The sequence below is a fragment of the Felis catus genome, chromosome B2 (genome assembly GCF_018350175.1).
Source record: "Felis catus isolate Fca126 chromosome B2, F.catus_Fca126_mat1.0, whole genome shotgun sequence".
In the NCBI taxonomy this organism is placed as follows: Eukaryota; Metazoa; Chordata; class Mammalia; order Carnivora; family Felidae; genus Felis; species Felis catus.
The window spans coordinates 50,530,640-50,549,933 of record NC_058372.1 but is presented as its reverse complement, the minus strand read 5'-3'; the positions used below and the strand labels follow the sequence as shown (position 1 = coordinate 50,549,933).

At 42.6% G+C, this 19,294-nt stretch overlaps 1 protein-coding gene across 3 annotated transcripts in view; it reads left to right on the top strand.

Moving 5' to 3' along the window:
* The first annotated feature begins 3,335 nt into the window (after positions 1 to 3,335).
* The window catches only part of GCM1 (glial cells missing transcription factor 1), a 98,943-nt gene continuing 82,984 nt past the window's right edge, over positions 3,336 to 19,294 (top strand). Inside the window, exon 1 of one of the 3 annotated variants that reach the window (XM_023254062.2) lies at positions 3,336 to 3,643. The gene's annotated coding sequence lies outside the window, so the exon portion shown is untranslated. Of the gene's footprint in view, positions 3,644 to 5,723; positions 5,865 to 19,294 lie in introns of those variants that run through there. The other 2 variants (XM_045057654.1, XM_045057653.1) reach the window with 2 other exon arrangements.

Below are 19,294 nucleotides of genomic sequence, written 5' to 3'. Positions count from 1 at the left end.
ATTTCTGGCTATGTATGTTTATTACGTATATTACAAGCAGCTTTTCCTCTCCACCGCCTCCTTTTTACCCACTTGACGGTATCCTCTGCTAAACAAAAGTCCTTAGTTTTAATGTAGTCCTATTGTAAATTTCACTATTTTGTAGCTAGCACTTCTTGTTTCCTGCTTTAAAACTCTTTGCCTTCCCAAGCTCATGAAGATATTTATCTATGTTTCTTCTGTTACCTCAGTTGTTTTGTTTTCAGATCTCTAATCATTCCAAAGTGATTTTTTTTTTCTGAGTGGATTTTTGTAAGTGAGGGGTCAAGATTCATTTTTTCTTTTTCCATATGAATATCCAGTTAACTTAGCACCATTTTTTGAAAGGATTGTCTTTTTTCTGCCACACTACAGTAACACCTTTGTTGTACGTCAGTTGCCCACATGTGTGCGTTTCTGGACTCTACTCTGTTTTATTGGTCTATTTACCTTTTGTTGCACCAATAACACACAGATTTAACTACTAGAGCTTCACAGTAAGTATCTCTTTCCTCTGGCTTTATTGAGGGATAATTGATAAATACAATTGTAAGATATTTAGAATGTACAGTGAGTGCCTGCCTATTGTTTTGCTTATTTATATAACACATCCATCACCTCACATACTCACATTTTTCACTTGTTTATATTAATTTCTTGCGAATATTTAAGTTCTACTCTCTTAGCAGATTTCAATCACACAAACAGTGTTATCAACTCAAGTCACCATGTTACCTATTTGATTCTCAGGCCATATTCCTCTTACATTGAAAGTCTGTACCCTTTTACCAGCCTCTCTCTATTTCCCCCACCCACCAGTCCCTGGCAACTACTTTTCTACTCTCTGTTTCAGTGAATTCAACTTTTTTTCATAATAAGTCTTGATGTCTGATAGTTTAAATCCTTTATCTTTGGGGTGTCTGGGTGGCTCAGTCGGTAAAGCATCCTACTCTTCATTTTGGCTCAGGTCAATGATCTCACTGTTCATGGGATCAAGCCCCCTGTCAGGCTTCACGCCAAAAGCCCAGAGCCCGCTTGGGACTCTCTCTCTCCCTCTCTTTCTGCCCCTCTCGGGCTCACACTTGCATGTTCTCTCTCAAAATAAATAAAGTTAAAACAATTTTTTTAAAATAAATCCCTTATCTTTGTTCTACTTCAGGGTTGCCTTGGCTCTACTTGGCCCTTTGAATTTCCATATAAATTTTACAAGCAGTTTGTCCCTCTTCCCAATGCCTTTTTAATCTAAATAATAGCATAACAAACATACAGGTCTGCATCTTGCTTTTTTCCAACTTAACAAGATATATCAGAAGGCTTTATATAACTACCTAAAGAGCTTCCCTATTTTATTTTTTGAAAGCTGAATAGTATTCTATAGGATGGATGAGGCATAATTTATTTTATCAACCCCTGTTGGGGGAGAATGAGGTTGATTCCAAGATTTGTCTCTCATTCTTACTTCCAATGAAGACATTTAGGCTTTATGTAAATTGTTTTATCTGGTGGTCATAAATAGAAGTTCACAGATATTAGTAAATTTTTCTTATTATCTATCTACTGGGAATAATAAAATATAACAATAAAGAATATATTCAAAAAGTCCTTTCTGGGGATTAGGAAGAATCCTGTGTAGCTATTAGCCAATATTCACCATTTAGCAATTATAGTAGTTGATGTTAAAAGTAACTAACATTTGTACAGAGATTTAGGGCCATAGAGTTATTTAATACAGTCATTCTAGCTGCATTAGTCTCACCAATGAGTCAGGGATATATTATCACTTTCATCTTACAGATGAAATGCAAAGAGGTCAAGTGACTTGCCCAAGGTCTGTAAGCAGTGACATGGGGTAGCCAGGATTTGAATTCCAGTTGTCTGATGTAATGTCTAGCAAAAAGGCAACTGAGACTGTATATTATTTAACGCATTAGAGCTCACTCCAAACTGGCTCCATGACATCATTTTTTAGACTAATTGCTCAAAACTAAAGCCAAGTTTTCCAATTATAATCATGACTCTCAGGAAAGTTATATTTTAGTTCTGTCTTCTTAACTCAGATTAGGTTAGCACATTTTGAACAGATTTTAATCAAACATATTCTATTGATCCATTGAGGGTCAACATAAAGACATCTGCAAAGGGATCTGACTCAATATTTCCCGCATCAAGTACAGAGGGGGGCCAAAACCTAATTCTTAGATTACTACCCATTTATTTTACTAAATAAATACTTAATCGTACTTAGTGAATATTTTACTTAACTGTTTTACTTAACATTTTTTTAAATGTTTATTTTTTAGAGAGAGAAAGAGAGAATGAGTGGGAGAGATGAAGAGAGAGAAGGGAACAGAGGATCCGAAGCAGGCTCAGGGCTGACAGCAGGAAGCCATATGTGGGGCTCAAACTCACGAGCCATGATATCACGACCTGAACTGAAGTTGGACGCTCAACCAACTGAGTCACCCAGGTGCCCCCATTGACTTTTATTTTAAAAAACAGGGCAGACAAACCAGAATCACGCATCCTGGGGCTTCCGGGGGAGCTTTACCTGGGTTGAAGGAGTTGCATTAGTCAACTCATTTGCACCCAATTCCTGATCACGGACTGGTTTTGAGTCCCAAAGGTCAGTAATAGACCCAGGCACTTTCCCTTGGGAATCACTTCAATTCTTTTTTCAAAAGGTCTGTATTTAACAATTTCAAGGAGCCCTTTAAATGCAATTATCTTAGGTAGGAGGGGCAGTTCAGTCTAAATGGCCCTGACCTCTGCACCCTCCTATTCCATTTGATTATGTGTTTGGCTATTGTTTTTGCTGTCTAACACAAGTAAGCTTGGGAGCAATGAGGAAGAAAGACAGCTAGGGGCTCTCCAGGCCCACTAAAGTGTCCTATCTATCCTTTTTCACATTGCATTATTAATACAATAACAATGCTTACTTAGTTATCTGCAGCATATGATTTTTTTAAATGCACAATACTACTACTGCTGGATTGATGTTTCTTGTATTTAATTATTAACTAGTAGAGATTCTGCAGTTTTAATGAGAACTAATGGTAACATATAAAACTGTCTTCCTCCCTCTCCCTACAAATCTTAGGGCCAATTCAGCCATACCCACGTATTGGAGGGGGTGAGTGTACCTTTGGGCACAGCAGGGCAGTCTGTTTACCACTCCCCAGACTCCCTCCTCCAAAGCTTCTGATGCAAATCTGAGACTCCAGAGCGGAAGTGGGAGGAGCTTGAGTTTGGGGTTGGTAGTAGCTTTTCTACTGGTTTGGTCCTGAATTTCTCTTCTAGGTAAGATAATCTAGATCTGGACTGTGGCGTTTGGTTCTCCTGAAAGCAAAAGACATCGTGTGCTCTAAACAGTGTTTAGATTTTCTAAAACAAAGAGAGGTTCTCTGAGATCATCTGCCACTGGTGTTGCCTAGGGAATGTGATCTGTCCAAATTATTTAGGTAACATTTTTTTCCCTGTATTTTTTCTGTCTCCCTTCATTCTATTTTTTTTTTTTTTTATTCTCCAGCATTTCCCTTTGCCCCAGATCTCCCGTCAGGCCTCATCCAGTTCACCTCGAGTCTCTTCAACTACAACATCATCAAGGAAGCCTTTAAACCTGAAAAAAGTAAGTGGTTTGTTATATGTTTACTTCTTTATGTATTTTTTTAAAGAATCCTACCTATTTAAATAATTTGAAGTTAATGTTATTTAAAGGTGTGAATTATTTTAGGGACAAATGGAATTATAATTATGAGCAAGGGTCCACTCCTAACTTTTCCTTTGCTCTTATTTTGGGAAGTCCTGCCTTGGTTTGCAGAAATTTGCTTTCCTTGTGGACTCCAAGAGCGCATCTTGGGTGTGAGTGAAACTGGCATTCTCCTGACCCTCACGAATAGGAACAGGTAGCCACGCCGGAGAGCTGGAAACAACAAATACAGTGTGTGGGGTGAAAAAAAAACACTGAAGTTCTCAATTTCACTTTCGAACAATAACTTGTGATTTGTGCAGGCTACTTAAACTTTTTGAACATTGATATCCAGACAGGTCATTAAAAGACCAACTGAGGTATACTACCGTTTTGAAGTCAGTGAGCAAAAATCGATTCCATTCGGGCAGCCCCACCCCGGAAGTGCTTCGGAGCCTGCTGCTGACCTGAGGCAGGGGAAAGACTTGGGTGAAGCCCGGAAAGGAAATTATTTGATTGGCTACCGCTTAAGGCCTAACTGGCTGTGATTGATTATCTTTAGGTTTTGATTTCTTAACCTTGAGGCACTACAGGCTTAGGTTTTGGTTTTCTTACGCAAGCCACCAACGCGTGAGGGCCATTTGGGTCTAATGGCCTCTTTGCTCAGTTAACAAGGTAAACTGGAGATAGCGCGTAACTCTTAAGGCTATTGAAAAATTGAGTAAAAACGTGAAGGTGAAATCATGTAGTAAGTAGACATTCAATTCATTCGACGTGTATTTGTTGTGTGTTGGTTTCAGGCTTGGAATGAAATACTAGATGAGAACAAAACAGACCAAAATGTATTGTTTCGTGCAGTTAACGTTCTAGTACATTGCAGAATAAGTAGGTACCTAGGAAAATAAGTCAGAAGTTGTGTGTGTGTGTGTGTGTTTTTTTTTTTTAAGTCTGTTTATTTTGAGAGAGCGCATGGGAGAGGGGCAGAGAGCCAGAATCCCAAGAGGGCTCTGAGCTGTCAGGGCAGAGCCCAATGTGGGGCTGGAACCCACCCACCATGAGATCATGACCTGAGGGGAAACCAAGAATCGGTTGTTAACCGTATGACTCATCCAGGCACCCCAATATGTCAGAAGTTAATAAAGCAATGTCAGACAGTAGAGCAGGGTCTGAGGGGTAAGGAGGTCAGTCAAGGTAAGTCACACTGAGAAGGTGACATCTGAGCAGACTTGAGGGTGACAGAGGTTTACCAGGCTGCTAAGTAGGAAAAGGAAAAGCATTGCAGATAGAGGGAATAGCCAGCACAAAAGCCCCAAGGGGAGCAGCCTTGTCTTGTCCCAGAAGCAGTGAGCAGGCTGGTGTATTGTGCTGAGTTAGGGACAGATGCGATGGGGTCAGAGAGGTGAGGGGTCGGGAGGCAGCGCGCTAGATCAAGTAGAGCTTTGGAGGCCATTATTCCGCTTTGGCTTTTGCTCTGAGTGAAATGGGGAGCCACTGGAGGGCTTGATAGGACTTCCCTTTAAAAACGCAAGGGCGGAAGGAGGGAGCGCTGCCAGGGGAGTTTGCTTTAATCTCGGTGAGATTAAAGTGAGGGGAGGTAAGGTGAGAAATGGTGAGCTGCTGGACAAATTGTAAAGGTAGAGCCAACGGACTCTCCTGACGGATTCTAGGTGGCACAGAAGGGAAGAGCGGTCAAAGCGATTGCAAGGATTGAGGCCTGGAAGGAAGGGCGGGCTTGCCTGTCACCGGAAGCGGGAACACAGGCCGCGGATGGAGAGGATGGAGAGGAACGCGGGTGTCAGCCCCGGGCTGACGCGGGGACTGCCAAGTTGATGTTGCTGTCTGTTAGAAGCTGGCCTGGCCAGGCCGGTGGGCAGCTGGGTAATGAAGCTCGGACCTCAGGACGGGGTTCAGGGCTGGGGGTGTGCATTTGGAAACATTAGCGTAAGAGCCTGCAGGAGCCTGCGCGCCAGAGAGCAGGGGTAGGGACAGAGGTCCTGGGGCCTCTGGCGATAAGGGGAGAAGAGGAACAAGGAAAAGAGATAATGAGGAAGCGCTCAGGAGGTGGGAAAAAAATCTAGAGGGTGTGGTGTCTCTGAAGCCTAGTGAAAAGGAGCTTTGGGGCCACGAGAGTGATCCACTGTGTCCTGCTGCCCCCCACCAGGTAAGATGGGGTGAGAACTGGCCCCTGGTGCAGCCTCACCGTGGCCGTGGGACCGAGGTGCGTGCGGTGCGGTCTTCGGTGGGGAGTGAAGGGCGAAGTATAAGTGAGACGTGGGGAAGAAGGCGTGTGGCCCTCAGGTGCAGATAATTGGGGATTTTTGCTGTAAATGAGAGCAGTTAATTAGTTGGGGCAGAAGGAGGCCAGAAAGAAGTATTTTTTGGTTGGTTCTTTTTGTTTTTTGGGAGGTTTTTTGGTTTTGTTTTTAAGATTGGAGAAACGACAGCTTTTTGGTATGCTCATGGGAGTGATTTAGCAGACTGGGAAAAATTGATGAGGCAGGGTTGGGTGGAATTAGCAGGGCAATATTCCTGAGTAGGGAAGAGGGATGGGATTAGGTGGCTTTGGATTGGAGCACAGATAGATGAGGGGTCAGCAAACTTTTCTACAAAGGGCCAGACAAGTAAATATTTTAGTATGTGCGGATATACAATCTCTGTTGCAACTATTCGGCTGTGTTGCAGAGCCGATATACACGATATACCAATGAATGGGCATGGCCATGTTCCAGTCAGACTTCATTTAGGCTCACTGAAATTTTAATCTCAGATGATTTTCACATGTTGCAAAATGGATTCTTGTGATTCCCCACCCCCACCCCAATTATTTAAAAACCAGCAACCATCCTTGGCTGGCATGATGTACTGAGTGGCCCCCAGGCCATGGTTTGCTGACTCCCAATCTAGGTGACAGACAGGAAAGTTAACACAGATGGATACAAATAAACTGGGATATAAGTGGGGTGAGGAGAATCTGGGAATTCTCCTGAGTGCTTCGATCTTCTGTTTGGTAGGGCCCTGAGAAAGAGGAGAAAGTACAGAGTTTTGAGGAGAGGAACAAAGGGCATAAATACAGAATGTGACTTCACCAGGAACCTAGTAAGTAGAATGATTCTCCATGCAGCATGAAGGCCCCCGTTGAGGTTTGTAGTCATGAATCTGAAGGGAGATCTGTTCAGTGGGATTGTGTTTTTCTCCAGCCACAGTCGGCCACACAGGTGGGGACACAGAGGTGTCAGAAAGTTGGGCTTTCGCAGCTGTGGTTTTGCCAAGGGCGTTTCAAGGCAGGAGGCCTAAGAAGTTGAGTTTACACAGGAGAGTGATAGTGTAGCAGGATTCTCGCACAGAGAGTGGTGACACCGAGACTTTTCTTTCCAGGAAGCAACTTTATTCCTGCCGGCACCGCTCAGTTGGGTTCGCACCGAAGAACTGAGCCCCAAATGCCACGTGGCATAGTTTTTTACATATTTTCCACTTCTTTGTCTCCCATATATGATTACATACAAACATGTAGTCTGATTAAATGGTCTCATGTTACAAGGTTGTGAGGGATGTCACGTATGTGTATAACCAGGTTGCCTTGAGGTTTTTGTTTTTGTTTTTCTTCCTTTCCTTAGGGAGGGGACCCTACCATGATAGTCATAGGGTTGTGAAGTCTAGCAAATAAACCAACAGGATGCCTAGTTACATTTGAATTTCAGCTAAACAACAAATAATGTTTTAGTATAAGTATGTCGCATGATTAAGAGGGAGGAAGAACATGAAGCAGTCAAGGCAGTGTTACGTGTTGGGGCATCAATGGATTGGAGGTTCTAGTCTGGGGGAAGAATGTTGGAGAGGGCCACCAGGAAGCCGGGAGGTAGAATCGAATGCTTGACCTTGAGATTATGAGCAGTTGCAGCTACTGGTGACAAGGTTTAAGGTTTAGGGTTCAGCCATAGGGATGAATGAGTAACATTGGGTAGAGGACAAGATCCTTGGTAAGGAATTCAAGGAACTCACCGTTCTTCAGAGGGATCATATGCATAGGTAGCATATTGATAATGCTGGAAGAGGGCTGGAATAATTGCATACTTCCCTTGTATCCAGCCAGCACCATGCCAGGATGTGAGATAAAGATGAATCAGTGTTCGAGTCTAGGTTGACACAGAAAGGCCATTTAGAACTAGGTCAGGGAGGTCCTTGACTGTTATGCTAAGAAATTTAGGAGCATTAGTTCAATATCCCTCCCCTCCCCTATGACAAGAAATAATGAAATCAGCACAACTCATCCATTTGACCTACCTGAATATGATAGGTTTATTTTTATTTTTAAATTTTTTTAAGATTCTATTTTTAAGTAATCTCTACACCCAACAAGGGGCTCGAACTCACAACCCCAAGATCAGGAGTTGCATGCTCTTCTGACTGGGCCAGCCAGACACCCAGAGAGGTTTTAAATATGGACTCTAAACATTATGTTACAATATTACATAAACTGGGGTTGGGTAAATTGCAGTTGGTTCTTTTTAAGCTTTCATAATCTTCTGGTTACTTCTAAAATGAAAGTAATTTAGAAAAGAGTTTAATGATTTTGTTTTGTTTTGTTTTTTGACTGGAACAAGTGAGTAAAATCATACTGAACAGAAAGAGGAAGTCCTTGCGCCCTTAAAATTTGCACCGACACCTGTGGCCAGCCCCTCCAGGTTGACCTAAGGAGGGGTTGACCTAAGGAGGGAGCCAGCATGGGCGGGGTCTGTGACCTGAACAGAGGTGTCAGGTCAGACCTCTGAGAAGGAGGGGCAAGCTAACATTTTTTTGCTAATTAATGTCTCTGTACTGCTTCAGTATGCACTCACCGCCCCCCGCCCACCAAATAGTAGGTACAAGTTGTAACTGTCATTTGGAAACAAACTAGAAGTCAAGGAAGACATAAAGGGGCCTTTAGAGGTGCCGGGTTCTCAAACTACAGTCCGCATTCTGCAAGATGTTGGCTAAGATGTGCGGCCACTGCTTAAGGAGAAGTAAGCTTCACCTTGTTGTCCAGTCAGAAATGGAAAATTACTGGCTTATTTGCACAGTATTGATAGACTAAGTTCAGGAGGAAACTGCTGCTTCAGTAGAAAAGCAGCAAACCAGCAGCACTTGCAGAGACCGTTACTGGGGCCTAGAAGGGATGCCCAAGCCTTAAGTGAACGGGGACAGGTGATGCTTAAAAACCCCCAACCTAAGTCCAGAGACTAAGGCACAGAAAGCAGAGAAGGGGTTTGTGCAGAGCGCATCCTCAGTCCTAGCACAGCTCTTGGCACTGATGGATCAATAAATAACTTGTTGAGTGAATGAATGAATACAGAATAGTGAAAGAAATTCTCTGGAATTTCCTAGGTTATATCTTTTTTAAGTTTATTTATTTGGAGAGAAGACAGAGAGAGAGAGAGAGAGAGAGAGAGAGAGAGAGAGACCACAAGCAGGGGAGGGGCAAAGAGAGGGGGAGAGAGAAAATCCCAAGCAGGCTCTGCATTGGCAGGGCTGGAATCCACGAACCCAGAGATCATGACCTAGGCCAAACCAAGAGTCTGATGCTTAATGGACTGAGCCACCCAGGTGCCCCTTCTAAGTTGTTTTTGACTATTAACCAGATATGTGCCCTTGGGCAAGTTAATTAACATCCCTGAGCCTCAATTTCCTCATCTGAATAATGAGACTAATTCTGGTCAACACCTCCACACCTTTAGCAAAGATCAAATGAGATAGCACTTCACAGTTAAAAGTTGTGACTGTTGCTGTTGCCCTTAGGAAAAGACCTAGGGAGCAGTCATTGGTGGGAGCCGGTTTTTAGAAATAACTTGAGAATTAAAGGCGAGGGGGGGGAGGTCTTTAACATTTTTGGAAACTCTGGAACCTAGGAGAGAATTTTCCAAGTAAAGTTAAAAAAAGTCGTTTGCTTTCCACTACATGTCGACTCCCATGGAAGACAGTTTTGTATGTGTTACCTGGAAACAAATCCCTGGAGATTTCAGGTAACATCCTGAAAAAATGTAACAATGTGCAAACAGCAGCAGGTAAACAGTGGAATAAGGACATCAAACCAGACTATCAGATGTCAAAACCCATATTATTGGGGCACCTGGCTGGCTCTGTCAGTAGAGAATGAGACTCTTGATCTTGGGGTTGTGAGTTTGAGCCCCACATTGGGTGCAGAGTTCACTTAAAAAAAAACCCATATTATTTCTACTCCACCAACATTTAGGCTCAAGTAGCTTAGAATGGTAAAGGTGACTTTAGTCCAGCCCCCAGTACAGCCCACATCTCAGCAATAGTGACTTCTAAATTGGGGACCATAATTAGATCTCTTAAGACAGTCTTGTTCATTTTGAATGGTGCTAATTATTAAAAGATTCTTTCCAAAAAAGTGAAATTAGTCTGTATCAATTTGCCCCACCTTGGCACTGGCTCTGGCCTCTGGAGCTGCCCTGGGGGAAATCCAGGCCTGCCTGTAGGACATGGGGCCACGTCCTTATGGTTGCCCTGTGATCGTCCTTATGATCGTTGTGTTGCCATTCCACACAGCCGTGCACACAGTGGACACTCAGTGCTTGCTGCATCAGACCTATCCTTGCCTTTTCTCACAACAACTGCTGACAGATGAAACAGCTCCCGTTTCATTCACCCCAAGATGATTGTGTGCTGGTAGTGCATCATGTGAGATACCGGCTCCAAGCCATGAGAACCCTTGTGGGAAGATAAAGTTATGCTCTCCTTGATTCATTCAGTCATGAAGCATTTATTGAGGGGCTTCTGGGTGGCTCAGTAGGTTGGGCGTCTGGCTCTTGGTTTTGGTTCAGGTCATGATTTCATGGTTCATGGGTTCGAGCTCCACGTCAGGCTCCGAGCTGGTGGTGCAGAGTCTGCTTGGGACTCTCTCTCTCTGGCCCTCCTCTCTCTCTCACTCTCTCTCTCTCTCAAAATAAATAAATAAACTTAAAAAAAAAAAAAAGGAAGCATTTATTGAGCACCTACTATGTACCAGGTGCTATTGTAAGTACTGGGAACATGACACCGAACAAAATCAACACCTGCCCTTGTGGAACTTTTCTCTTGTGAGCAAATAGAGAATGCTTAATGAATATGTGATCTTTCAGAAAGTGATAGGTACTAGGGGAAGACATTGAAGCAGGTAAGAGGAATTGGAAGTGTCAAATGAGAAGTGTGCTGGTTTCAGTTTAAGTGGGATGGCCACGTAAGGGAAGACAAGGAGGTGAAAAAGGCATCTGTGAGGTTGTCAGGGGAAAGAGGAGGGAGAGCAGAGGGAATGGGCTGTGCAAAAGCCCTGAGGTGAAGCCTGCCCAGCGGGCAGGAGCTGAATGAGCCAGGTGAGGGGGAGCAGGAGGCCCCAACAAGAGATGTGGGCTCGAGCTGCACCATCCAGCACGGTGGCCTCTAACCATGCGTAGCCCCTGAGCTCTTGAAATGTGCCTGGTCCAAACTGAGATGTGCTGTATGATTAAAGGGCGTGCCACACGTCAAAGACATTGAATGAAAATGAGAGTGTAAAATTTCTCAATTTTTATATGGGGTCCACGTTGAAACAATGATGTCTTAGAGATACCACACTAAATAAAATGTACTATTAAAATTGGGGCACCTAGGCGGCTCAGTCAGTTAAGCATCCCACTCTTGATCTCAGCTCAGGTCATGATCTCACCGTTCATGACTTGAACAGTGCCCTGACTTGGGCTCTGAACTGACAGCATGGAGCCTGCTTGGGATCCTCTGTCTCCCTCCCAGCAGGGGTTGGGCGGGGGAGGGGCAGAGAGAGAGGGAGATAGAGGATCCCAAGCAGGCTGTATGCTGACAGCAGAGAGCTCGGTTTGGGGCCCCAACTCACAGTGAAATCATGACCTGAGCGGCAGTCTGACACTTAACCAACGGAGCCACCCAGATGCCCCTTAAAAAACTTGGAAAAATATATACTACTAAAATTCATTTCACCTGTTTCCTTTTACTTTTTGATTATGACTACTTGAGAATTTAAAATGCCACATGTGGCACCTATTTTATATATATATATTTAATATATTATAGATATATTATTATTTATATATATGTTATATATTTTATAATATAGATTACATTTATAGATTATATATTTTCTATATGTTATAATCTATATTTTATATTATATATATTATTTTATATATTTATTATGTATATTTATTTTAATATTTATTTATTTTGAGAGAGAATCCCAAGCAGGCTCCACGCTCAGCTCATAACCCGACATGGGGCTTGATCTCATGACAATGAGATCCTGACCTGGGCTGAAATCAAGAATCGTTGTGCTCAACCGACTGAGCCACCCAGGCACCCTTCTCCTATCATATTTCTTCTATTAGACAGTGCTGGTCTAGAGTCCTATATACCTTTCTAAGGACCTTACTTTTATTCTGATTAAAATGGAGAGACCATGGAGAGTTTAGAGCAGAGGAAAGACATGATCTGGCCTTTTATAAAAGGATCAGTCTGGCCGCTATATTGAGATGAAATTGCAGAAACTCACATGTGGAAGCAGGGAGACCAGTCAGGAGGCTGTGCACTAATTCTGGGAGGGATGATGGTGGCTTAGCCCAGGGTGGAATCTGGATATATGTGAAGGTAGAGCCTGTAGGATTTCCTGCAGGAATAGTCATGGGATATGAGAAAAAGGAAGGAGTCAAAGATGTCTGAAGATTTTGGTCTGAGAAACTGGAAGAACAGGCTGCCATTAACTGAGATAGAAAGACCATGGACAGAACAGTGGAATATCAGGATATCAATTTGGGTGTCAATTGAATGGTCATGTGGATAATGAGTAGTCAATTGGATGTGTAAAGTATGGTGCTCCGGGAAGAAGTCTGAGCTCGAGGTGTATTATTTGGGAACTGTAACATCTAAATGGTATTTAAAGTTAGGAGGCTAGAGGAGCTCACCAAGGGAGTGGAATTATGTTTAGAAAAAGAAGTCCAAGGACAGAGTTTAAGAGACTGGGGAGAAAAGGTGGAAAAATCAGCAAAAAAAAAAAAACAAACAAAAAAAAACTAAGAAAGGCAGAGAAGTCAGATCATGGTGACGCAGGAGAAAATGAAGAACGTGTCATCAAGAAGTCAGTCACCAACTGTGTCTAGTGCTTTCTGTAGGTAAAGTTAAGACGAGGACAGAGTCGACCAAGTTGGATTTAGGTGATGTGCAGATCAGGAGGAGTTTCTTAGGAATGGTCTGAACAAAAGCCTGAGAGCAGTGTGTTTAACAAAGAAAGGTGGGGAAGTCTTTGGAGACAGTATCCTCTAGCGTGGAAAACTCCAAAAATTTTACTGGAAAAGGAAGGAGAGAGATGAGGCCATAAGCAGATAGGTAATTGGGGCTAAAAGAGAGACTATAAATAATGTTGGGACAAATAAGAGCAGGTTTGTGTGTTCATGAGAGTCACACAGGAGAGAAGGAAACTTGATGATGTGGACAAAAAGGTGGAAAATTGCTGGAGTCCTGTTCCCAGATGAGAGAGGATTCCAATCGAGAGAGGATTCCAATCGGAGGCACAGGCAGGGTTGCCCCTAAAAGCCTGGGCAGTTCCTCTATAGTAACAAGAGGGAAAGCCAACTCTCAGGGTGTGGCTGTTGGCGAGGGTGTCTGGGAAGCTCTCTTCCAGCTGCTTCATTTCCTCTGTGAAGTGGGAAGCACACCCATCGGCAGAGTGGGGACGTTGGAGGTGTGCGGAGTGAGTTGAAAGTATAAAATAGATGGCTAGGAGAGGGTGTGAGAGTGAACACACGGCGACATAAAAGATGATTGAGGGTCCTCTGGGTATTTGTGGACACGGGTTTAAATTGAGAGCGGTTAGCACGGTGGTATGTTTTCTTTGACCACGTTCTGTGGCTATGGGCCAGGACTAGGGTAAGTGGAGAGTGGGATGACCCAGACCTACAACGTTGAGGGTGTATTCAATGGAGTGGTCTTTTTTTTTTTTTTTAATGTTTATTTATTTTTGAGAGAGAGACAGAGAGGGGCAGAGTGCAAGCAGGGGAGGAGCAGAGAGAGAGGGAGACACAGAATCGGAAACAGGCTCCAGGCTCTGTGCTGACAGCTCAGAGCCTGACTCAGGGCTCAAACTCACAAACCCGTGAGATCATGACCTGAGCCGAAGTCGGATGCTTAACTGACTGAGCCACCCATGCGCCGTGGTAGCAGTCTTAATGATTGGTCATAGAGATCACTCGTTCCAAGAACTGTTTGCTGAATGCTCACTGTCATTCCAGCGGCAATGGAATCAACAAGCTCTTTCAGCTCAGCTGCCTCTGGGATGACCCTGTTTGCTCTCGCACTGCTCCCTCCGGCAACCCCGGCTGAGGCTCCAGATAACACAGGGCTGCTACCTCCTGGCCTGTTGCTGCTACTGCAAACACACCAGGCCCACCTCTACTGTTTTCTCACCGACCTAATTTGGTGACTGGGAAAAACAAAGACCTGGCCAAAAGCTAGTCCCGGGAGGCCACCACCTCAGCCGTTCCCCACCCCTCAATTTTCCATTCTCATGCTCGGTAGCAAGCAAAGTAATTCCTGCTAAGGGGCTCTCCTTCCCTGGGAAGATTTCCATTTTAGCAGACAACTTTGAATATCAAAAAGCCCTCAAGAACCAAGGAAATGAAAAAGTCATTGAATTTCAAGTGTCCTATGGGAAACCAATGGAGGAAATATTTTAGATTGCAAGGGTCTGCAGTGTGACCATTCCCACCCCCCACAAACACACACATACTACCTTGCAGATGAGGCACTACACTCAGAATAGAGTTGTTTTTTGTTTGTTTGCTTGTTTGTTTATTTTTCAGAGACAGAGAGAGTGCACATACATGCATGCAGGCAGGGGAACAGCAGAGAGAGGTAGAGAGAGAATCGCAAGGAGGCTTCCTGCTGCCAGGGCAGAGCGCCCAATGCAGGGCTCCATCCCATGAACTGTGAGATCATGACCTGAGGGGAAATCAAGTCGGACAGTTAACCAACTGAGCCACCCAGTCGTCCCAAGTTTTATTTTAAGGTTTTTCAATCAGAATTTATATTAGATGTTTACTGATGGGGCTCCTGGGTGGCTCAGTCGGTTAAGCTTCCAACTTCAGCTCAGGTCATGGTCTCATGGTTTGTGAGTTTGAGCCCCGCCTCTGGCTCTGTGCTGACAGCTCAGAGCCTGGAGCCTGCTTCGGATTCTGTGTGTCCCTCTCTCTCTGCCCCTCCCCCACTTGTGTTCTGTCTCTCTCTGTGTCTCAAAAATAAATAAATGTAAAAAAAAAAATTAGGTGTTCACTAAGACACCATGATGCCCTAGGTCTCAAATAACATACTCATCACCCAGTGGTTTGGTTTAAAAAGCCTTGAATATTCTCCACTCTTCACACATATTGCCTGTCTTGATTTAAAATTTTTACAGTTAGTCTTTTTAGTATAATAGCACTGAAACCCTTTAAAAATTAAATAAACTGGGGCGCCTGGGTGGCTCAGTTGGTTGAGTGTCCAACTTCGGCTCAGGTCATGATCTCACAGCTCGTGAGTTCGAGCCCCGCATCAGGCTCTGTGCTGACAGCTCGGAGCCCTGGAGCCTGCTTCAGATTCTGTGCCTCCCTGTCTCTCTGCCCCAACCCACTCTCATTCTGTCTCTGTCTCTCTCAAAAATAAATAAACATTAAAAAATTTTAAAAAAATAAATAAATAAATTATCTGACAGGATTAGACAACATATCAAGCTTTATTTTATGGCTACATCAGATTAATTACTGAGCAACAGAACCCAGAAGGAATGGAGCTGCAAGTGGGCAGGCATTTTTCAGTTAATTTTCATTTTTATAAAAATAATAACTGAATATAAGTTCAAATAGTTAAAAAGGTTTATGATGAAAAACTCTAGCTGTTCTGCCTTTTCTTACCTCCTACCCTTGTACTCATGGAAAATTACCCGTATCCTTTTTTTGGCAATTTTTCTTAGCATTCATCTCCATGTTTCTGAACAATATGTTTATATTGTGTTTCTCAATTTATCAGTTTTAGATTTTACTGATTAGTTTCCCTTTCCTCAGATAATTATACAAAGATTTTTGGCTAGTCAGTCGTAGGCATTTACATTTCCTTGACAAGCCACTATTCATTGCTGAGGTACAATCCTTTGTTTTCCCTGGAATTAATAATTATCTTATTTTTTTATTTGCCTCATTTTCCATGTTCCCCGAATTAATTTACTTTATTGAATCTTTGCCACACACTAACTGGTAATATTTTCCATCCTTGCAAAGGCACTGTTTCTTGTTTTTTCCTGTAGACCTCTGTATTAGTTAGCATGTTCCAGAGAAACAGAATATATCCATATATCCATATATATATCCATACATATATACATATATACATGTATGTATGGATATATATATGGAAAGAGAGATTTCATTTTTAGGAATCGGGTCACATGATTTCTGGGGACTGGCAAATCCAAATCTGTAGGGTAGCCTGGCAGGCCAGACTTAGAGAAGGGTTGATGTTGCAGCACAAGTCTGAAGGCAGTCTAGATATAGAATTCCCTCTTGCTCAGAGGACGTCATTCTTTTTTCTCTTAAGGCCTACAATGGATTGAATGAGACCCACCTATACTATATAGGGTAATTTGCTTGACTCAAACTCTATTGATTTAAACATTAATCTCATCGAAAAAGTACTTTCTCAGCAAAATCTAGATTGGTTTTTAACCAAATATCCAGGATCTTGGACTAACCAAGTTGACGCATTAAAATTAACCATCACCAAACAAACAATAAAATTTAACTATCACATTCTCTTTCCCAGAATCCTCTGTTCATGATTATGGTCTCTGCTCATAATTATGGCCTTCTAGATACCTGCCCTGATGGGCTTTTCTTCATTGCTCTCCTGGAACCCTTTCTCATCCAATTTTCCCTATTGGGGTGGGGGGGAGTGTGGGAGTCGGGGGGTGGGGGGTGGGAAGCATATCCTTCAGTAGCTTCCAATGCACAGGAAGCAAAATCTTAAAGTGTTTGAATATTTAACATTTTTATTCTTCCCTCACATTTGAATGATATAGCTCACTCTAGAATTCTGGGCTGAAGATACTTTTCTCTTGGAATTTTGGAGGCATCATCACTCCATCATCTGCTGGTTTGGAAGAGTTGGTACTTTTGAACAATCCAGTAAAATTCTGATTTGCCTGCGTTTTCTCTCTGGAAGTGTAAGAATTCTTTCTCTTGACTCCCAGTGTCCTGAGATTTTGTAGTGATATGTCAGGGTAGGTCTTACTTACCATGTTGAGCATTCAGTACAACTTTCAGTCTGCAGTCTCATGCCCTTCAATTCTGGCTGGGAAAATTTCTTGTATCGCTTTGTTATTTTCCTCTTTCAATTATTTATCTTTTTGGTAGCTTTCAATTTTAGTTGGGTGGATTTTCTAATCTGATCCTCTAAACTTGTTTCCTACTTTTGTTCTCTTTCACTTTTTTTAATGTTTATTTATTTATTTATTTATTTTTTTGAGAGAGAGAGAGAGAGAGAGAGAGAGAGAGAGAGAGAGAGAGAGAGGGTGTGTGTGTGTGTGTGAGAATGTGCACACTCATGAGCGGGGGAGGGGCAGAGACAGAGGGGGACAGAGAATCAGAGAATCCTAAGCAGGCTCTGTACTGTCAGCCCAAAGCCCGATATGGGGCTTGAACCCACTAATTATGAGATCATGACCTGAGCCAAAGTCAGATGCTCAACTGGCTGAGCCACCCAGACACCCCTGTTCTCTTTTTTTTTTTGTTTGGTTGGTTTTTGTTTTTGTTTTAAGTTTTATTTTTTATTTTTTTAAATTTACATCCAAATTAGTTAGCATATAGTGCAACAATGATTTCAGGAGTAGATTCCTTAGTGCCCCTTACCCATTTAGCCCATCCCCCCTCCCACAACCCCTCCTGTAACCCTCACTTTGTTCTCCATATTTATGAGTCTCTTCTGTTTTGTCCCCCTCCCTGTTTTTATTTTTGTTTCCCTTCCCTTATATTCATCTGTTTTGTCTCTTAAAGTCCTCATATGAGTGAAGTCATATGATTTTTGTCTTTCTCTGACTAATTTCACTTAGCATAATACCCTCCAGTTCCATCCACATAGTTGCAAATGGCAAGATTTCATTCTTTTTAGTTGCCGAGTAATATTCCATTGTATATATATACCACATCTTTATCTATTCATCCATCAATGGACATTTGCACTCTTTCCATACTTTAGTTATTATTGATAGTGCTGCTATAAACATGGGGTACACGTGTCCCTTTGAAACAGCACACCTGTATCCCGTGGGTAAATGCCTAGTGCAATTGCTGGGTCATAGGGTAGTTCTATTTTTAGTTTTTTGAGGAAACTCCACCTGTTTTCCAGAGTGGCTGCACCAGCTTGCATTCCCACCAACCGTGCAAAAGAGATCCTCGTTCTCTGCATCCTCACCAACATCTGTTGTTGCCTGAGTTGTTAATGTTAGCCATTGTGACAGGTGTAAGGTGGTATCTCATTGTGGTTTGATTTGTATTTCCCTGATGAGTGATGTTGAGCATTTTTTCATGTGTTGATTGGCCATCTGGATGTCTTCTTTGGAGAAGTGTCAATTCATGTCTTTTGCCCATCTCTTCACTGGATTATTTGTTTTTTGGGTGTTGAGTTTCATAAGTTCTTTATAGATTTTGGATACTAACCCTTTATCTGATATGTCATTTGTAAATATCTTCCCCGCTCTTTCACTTTTGATTTAACTTTCTGGTTGTTAGTAGGTTTCCCTGATTTCCATTTTCTAACTTTTTATGATTTTTTTCAGTTTGACTGTTGTATTTATGATTTCCTAAAGTCCTTTCTTGCTTTTTGAATTTTTTTTTTTTCCTGTAACATCTTGGTTGTCCCATCCTCAGGGTCTTTAATGGCATGGCTTCAACATCTTCCTGTACTCTCCTTCCTCCAAGGCTTGGTTAGTTGGTTAGTTTTAAATTTCTTTCATGTTACAGGCTTTTTCCAAATCTGTAGTCACCCTTGACTGTTTGTTCATATTTAAGAATGAGATCACTTTTCTAAAAGCTGATGTGTAGCTTTATATGTGTAGGTTAAACTTGTGGACTGGTGGATTCTCTTTTAGGGGACTGGTTATTGAGCTGTCCTTTTTGTTATAGAACCCTAAACTGTTTGCAGTTCATTTTTCTAAGACTGCTCAATTTCTGTAGAAAAGAAGGGTCCTCTATTTCCTACAGCCAGCGTGGTATCCAAGCATAGGCTCCATTGCTGATCTTCTGACAGCAGGGTCAGGAAAAAGGCTAAGGTCCCCACAGTTAATTTGTAGACTTTCATTTAATTAAGCTAATTTCAGCCTGGTTCTCATTTCCACCTTACCTTATTATGTCCCCAGATGGCATATGTCTCCAAATCCAAACCCTCGGTTGTTCAGTTTCCCAGGAGAACAAACCTCAGCTCTCCTGCTGGCTGGGGAGGCATTATTATCTCATGAGCAGAATAAGGAAAACAACCCAACTGCTCAGTCCTCCCACCAGTGCTTTTGCCTCACTCATGCCTGTCCTACCT